Source organism: Salmo salar, chromosome 09 (assembly GCF_965601325.2).
Source record: "Salmo salar chromosome 09, fSalSal1, whole genome shotgun sequence".
NCBI lineage: Eukaryota > Metazoa > Chordata > Actinopteri > Salmoniformes > Salmonidae > Salmo > Salmo salar.
Window position 1 is genome coordinate 12,637,089 of NC_138299.1, and position 6,921 is coordinate 12,644,009.

The following is a 6,921-nucleotide window of genomic DNA, read 5'->3' on the forward strand; positions in this document are numbered from 1 at the left end:
TCATTTCTTTCATCACATTCCCAGTGGGTCAGAAGTTTACATACACTCAATTAGTATTTGGTAGCATTGCCTGTATAATGTTTAACTTGGGTCAAATGTGTTGGGTAGCCTTCCACAAGCTTCCCACAATAAGTTGGGTGAATTTTGGCCCATTTGTCCTGACAGAGCTGGTGTAACTGAGTCAGGTTTGTAGGCCTCCTTGCTCACACACGCTTTTTCAGTTCTGCCCACAACTTTTCTATAGGATTGAGGTCAGGGCTTTGTGATGGCCACTCCAATTACCTTGACTTTGTTGTCCTTAAGCCATTTTTCCACAACTTTGGAAGTATGCTTGGGGTCATTGTCCATTTGGATGACCCATTTGCGACCAAGCTTTAACTTCCTGACTGATGTCTTGAGATGTTGCTGCAATATATCCACATAATTTTCCTCCCTCATGATGCCATCTATTTTGTGAAGTGCACCAGTCCCTCCTGCAGCAAAGCACCCCCACAACATGATGCTGCCACCCCCGTGCTTCACGGTTGGGATGATGTTCTTCAGCTTGCAAGCCGCCCCCTTTTTCCTCCAAACATAACAATGGTCATTATGGCCAAACAGTTCTATTTTTGTTTCATCAGACCAGAGGACATTTCTCCAAAAAGTATGATCTTTGTCCCCATGTGCAGTTGCAAACCTTAGTCTGGCTTTTTTATGGCGGTTTTGGAGCAGTGACTTCTTCCATGCTGAGCGGCCTTTCAGGTTATGTTGATATAGGACTCGTTTTACTGTGGATATAGATACTTTTGTACCTATTTCCTCCAGCATCTTCACAAGGTCCTTCGCTGTTGTTCTGGAATTGATTTGCACCTTTCGCACCAAAGTACGTTAATCTCTAGGAGACAGAACGTGTCTCCTTCCTGAGCGGTATGATGTCTGCGTGGTATGATTATCTGTCTGTAAACAATTGTTGGAAAAATTACTTGTCTCATGCACAAAGTAGATGTCTTGTTAACAAGAAATTTGTGTAGTGGTTGAAAAACGAGTTTAGTGATTCCAACCTAAGTGTATGTAGACTTCCGACTTCAATTGTATATGTTTTGACCATGACACTTTATAATCTAAGGTAACGCCAAGTAATTTAGTCTCCTTAACTTGTTCAACAGCCACACCATTCATTACCAGATTCAGCTGAGGTCTAGAACTTACGGAATGATTTGCACCAAATACAATGCTCTTAGTTTTAGAAATGTTCAGGACCAGTTTATTACTGGCCACCCATTCCAAAACAGACTGCAACTCTTTGTTAAGGGTTTCAGTGACTTTATTAGCTGTGGTTCCTGATGCGTATATGATTGAATCATCAGCATACATGGACACACATGCTTTGTTTAATGCCAGTGGTAGGTCATTGGTAAAAATAGAAAAGGGCAGAGGGCCTAGAGAGCTGCCCTGCGGTACACCACACTTTACATGTTTGACATTAGAGAAGCTTCCATTAAAGAAAACCCTTCGAGTTCTATTAGATAGATTGCCATATCGTGGATTCAGAGCTGAGGTTGAAAAGCCATAACACATGTTTTTTCAACAACAGGTTATGGTCATTAATATCAAAGGCTGCACGGAAATCTTAACAGTACAGCTCCCACAATCTTCTTCTTATCAATTTCTTTCAACCAATCATCAGTCATTTGTGTCAGGCAGTACATGTTGAGTGCCGTTCTCTATAAGCATGCTGAAAGTCTGTTGTTAATTTGTTTAGAGAGAAATTGCATTGTATTTGGTCAAACACCATTTTTTCCAAAAGTTTGCTAAGAGCTGGAAGGAAGCTTATAGATCTGCTGTTAAACTAGTAAATGCCACTTTACCAATCTTGGGTAGTGGAATTACTTTGGCTTCCCTCCAGGCCTGAGGACAAAGACTTTCCTCTAGGCTCAGAATAAAGATATGACAGATAGGAGTGGCAGCTGACTCTATAGCCACTCCTCAGTAGCTTTCCATCAAAGTTATCAATGCCAGGAGGTTTTTCATTATTGATCGACACCAATTATTTTTTCACATCCCCACACTAACTTTACAAAATTCAAACTTACAATGTTTTTCTTTCATTATTCATTTTTTTATGCATGAATACGATGGCTCACTGTTCGTTGTTGGCATTTCCTGTCTAAGTTTGCCCACTTTGCCAATGAAGCAATCATTAAAATAATTGGCAACATCAAATGGTTTTGTGATGAATAAGCCATCTGATTCAATGAAAGATGCAGTTGTATTTGTCTTCCTGCCCATAATACTCAAGTTTTTATTATTGATCTTGGCTTCATAATTCTGTTTCTTCTTCTTTTTGTTGAGTTTAGTCACATAATTTCTCAATTCAATTTGCAGTAAGTCAGCCAGTCAGATGTGCAGACAGATTTAGCCACTCCTTTGGCCCCATCTCTTTCAACCATACAGTTTTTCAATTCCTCATCAATCCATGGAGCCTTAACAGTTCTAACAGTCAGTTTCTTAACAGGTGCATGTTTATCAATAAGTGGAAGAAGCAATTTCATAAATTCATCAAGTGCAGAGCCTGGATGCTCCTTGTTAATCACATCAGACCAACAAATATGTTTAACATCATCCACATAAGATTCACAACAACCTCTTTTGTATGATATCTTATACACTATTTTAGGCCCAGCTTTTGGAACTTTGGCTTTCTTGGATATATATGGCTTTCTTGGCCACTATATTGTGATCACTGCATCCAATGGATACGGATACAGCTTTAGAACAAAGTTCTACAGTATTAGTAAAAATGTGATCGATACATGTGGATGATCTTGTTCCTTTAGTGTTTGTAAACACCCTGGTAGGTTGATTAATAACCTGAACTAGATTACAGGCACTGGTTACAGTGACAAGCTTCCTCTTGAGCGGACAGCTTGATGAAAACCAGTCAATATTCAGGTCCCCAAGAAAGTAGACCTCTCTGTTTACATCACATACACTATCAAGCATTTCACACACATTATTTAGATACTGACTGTTATCACCTGGTATATAGCAACACCCCAAAAGAAAAGGCTTTAGATGAGGCAGCTGAACCTGCAACCACAACACTTCAATAACACTTGACATAAGATCTTCTCTAAGCATTACAGGGATATGGCTCTGAATATATACAGAGCCATATCCAGCAACACCTTCCCCATAAGAGCCATATACAGCAACACCTTCCCCATAAGCATTTCTGTCTCTTCTATAGATGTTATATCCTTGTATTGCTACTGCTATATCATCAAATAAATTATCTAGGTGAGTCTCAGAAATGGTTCATATATGAATGTTATGAAACTATGAACCCATAGGCTTGGCTCTCTCATCCCTTCCAGGCTTCTGGGAAGGGATGACAGCTTCAGGATATTCCTCGTTGAGGAAGATTAACGTTCCTCTGTAGTTGTTGGCTCTTTCCAGAACAGCTATCTTGTCCTTGAACCTCAGGAACTGGACCACTATCGGCCTGGGCCTGTCAGCTGGGCCGATGGTGGGTTTTCCAGTCCTTTGGGCGCACTCCACCTCAATCTTCCTGTGGTCCATCTTCAATTTCTCTGAGATAATTTCCCTCACTTTGTCCTCAGACTGTCCAGGTCTCATGTGGAGATTCTGCAATTCCGTCCACAACCATGTTATTCCGCCTTGATTGTCCCTCGAGATTGTCTGCTTTATCCGTCATTGTTATCATGGACTCACACACAGAACTGATGTCCTCTCTCTCAATGACTTACAGATTTCTGTAATCTTGCCGGGAAGTTTTAAAACAACAAACTGCAAAGATCTAGACAGCAACAAACCCGGGACAATCTGCCACAATGGCTAACTGCGTCGCGGGCTACGTTCAAGCCCTCAAGAAATCCCGCTAGCTTGATAGGCAGCTAGCTAGCAGCTAGGCTAGCTACTACCTCAAATAGCTCCTCAGACCCGGCCTTGGTCAGATCACTGGACAGAGAGTAGCAGTCCCAGCAACGAATGCCAAACTAAAAAGTTAGCTAGCTACTAATAAACATTTAAATACACTTTAAAACAACAAACTTTCCAAAACAACAAACCGAGCTCATTCAACAGGTAGTGTGGGGTTCATTGAGGAACCTCCTTAGTTGGTGGGGGTTGTTGCAGGAACCTAACTGCCCAACTGAAACATTTGGATTTGAATTTGAAAGGACAGCAGGTGCAGGCACTTAACTGAAAAATTCAATGGATATCAATCAACAAAGAGGTAATAATATGTAGGTGTCGCGTCCTGACCAGCAGAGGGTGTAGTTGTGTAGTATTTTGGTCAGGACGTGGCAGAAGATGTCTGTGTATGTTTGTTCTGGGTGTTGTGTTTCTATGTTGGTCTGTGTGGCTCCCGATCAGGGACAGCTGGTTATCGTTGTTCCTGATTGGGAGTCATATATTTAGGAGTATGTTTGTCACTTGGGTTTGTGGGTGGTTGTGTTAACACTGCTATGATTTTGTAAGTAGCCTGTTAGCCTGTCTGGAGTCGTTCGTGTTTATTGTTTTCTGTGTATACTTTGCTCTAAAATATTAAAAAGATGAGTATCCACATTCCTGCTGCGGTTTGGTCAATTCAACACGGCAACAATTATGACAGTAGGCTATAAGAATATGTTGAAGGATGCACTCAAAAACAATTGTGGTTCAACAAGGGTTCTTCTAAGATCCTCAAAGTTCTTCGAACAACCTTAGGGTTCTTGGCACTGAAAATGGCTCTTACAAAAGGTTCTTCCAAGAACCCCATAGGAGGTGGGGTTATTCGAGGAACCTCCTTAGCCGGCGGGGGTTCTTGCAGGAACCTAAATGCCCAACTGAAACATTTGGATTTGAATTTGAAAGTACAGCCGGTGCAAGCACTTAACTCAAATCTAAAGATTTCCTCATTTTAAGATAATGTTTCTTCTCAATTGATATTGTTTTATGATGACACCATCTATCTTTTCATATTTGTGGAAATCTTTCTAAAAACTGAAAATGGACACAATTCAATGGATAGAGGTAAGAATATGTTGAAGGCTAGCTGTATTGGGTGCAGATGACTGAACTGCTCACTTTTGTGTCTGTGCCTGCAGGTATACAGACGAGGAGGCATACAAAGGTATGTCTATTGGTATGTTATGCAGATCACATTTACCATCCTCCTTCCTTACCTATTCAATGAACATCCCATAGGCCTTTACATTATGGACAAGGTATGTGTATGAAAATCATTGTCACGCCCTGATCTGTTTCACCTGTCCTTGTGCTTGTCTCCACCCCCCTCCAGGTGTCGCTCATCTTACCTACCATCCCCTGTGTATTTATATCTGTGTTCTCTGTCTGTTTGTTGCCAGTTCGTCTTGTTCGTTCAAGCTAATCAGAGCTTTTCCTGTCAGCTCCTATCGTTTCCCAGCCTCTCTTTCCTCGTCCTCCTGGTTTTTGACCTTTGCATTTCCTGACCCTGTACCTGCCCGCCTGACCCTGAGCCTGCCTGCCGTCCTGTACCTTTGCTCCACCTCTGGATTACTCAACTCTGGCCGTCCCTGACCCTGAGTCCGCCTGCCATCCTGTACCTTTGCCTTACCCTGGATCTTCGACCCCTGCCTGCCTTGACCTGTCTTTGCCTGCCCCTTTTGCTACAATAAACATTGTTACTTTGACAGTCTGCATCTGGGTTTTACCTTGATTCCTGATAATTATCAAAACAGTTTATTTTCATTCACATTTACCACAAAAACTAAGGTACAAAAACTAAGGTATGAATAATTATACAGATGTTAATCATCTGTATAATTAAATGTTGGATACACAGACTACACCCTCCCTACACCTCTGATTCTAACAGGAAACCTGTTCGATCACCATGTACTGCAAAATTATTCTGGCTATGGATACGGAGAACATCAAGACATTAACATCAACAGACCAGAGGATATACCCATTGGACTTGGGGCTCTGCTGGGAGTTTACCTCATATTTCGATTTTTTTATTCTGCTTTGCCACTAAAATCATAAACACTGACAACTAAAATATTGTGTTATTGTTGTTATTGTTATGTATAGTTCAAAAATGAACCCCAAAAGGTTCTTCAAAAGGTTCTTTGAGGGTCCATTAAAAGGGGTTATTTGAAGAACCCTTTTAAAGGGTTCTTCAAAGATCTTATAGGAGTTCCACCACAGTTTCAATTTGAAGAACCCCTAAATGATACTCCAGGAACCTTTTCTTTTTAGTGTGTTTGAAGTGGCTCATTGGATCCTAGACACTCTAAGTACACCATCCAACAAGACCGATCGTCAGAGACCCCTAAATGGCTATGGATGTGAATGGGCCTGGCCTGCTATAACCAAAGCATGATTTTGTGAAAGCAATCTAAATCTGGGGCTGAGTGGGTGGACAGAATGGAGGTATACAGCCATGACTGAGCCACTAACTGAGATTTCTGGATATGGAGATCAAAGGTAAGGCAGCCAAATTTAGTTCTACTTCCACCCAGTCGAGCCTCAGGCGCTACCCTTGAGCCCTAATCCATCTGCTCTCTTCTCCCTCCCTTTCTCTTGTCTGGCACAGGTCTGGGTAGAGGAGGAACACCCGAGAAGAAAGGCAACCTCCTGTAAAGTTCTTATTGGCTGGGGTCCATAGACTCTGCCCTTATATGGAGAGAGAGAGAGAGACGGACTTGAATAGCTTGAGGGAAGTAGTACTAGAGACTGACTGGGCCTGGCTGTAGACTGGGGGATGGGGAAGACATGGTGACATGGTTGCTTAGCAGCTTGAGTGGCATTTTCTCAGAATGTTCTGCTTTTTACCCCAAAGACTCTTTTGTCTCACCTGTTGCCACTCACATGTTTGTTTTGAGTCTTTATCTCCATAACAAGTCATTATTTGCTCAAAACACACATTCAGGTTGAGTTTGAACAGTTCAG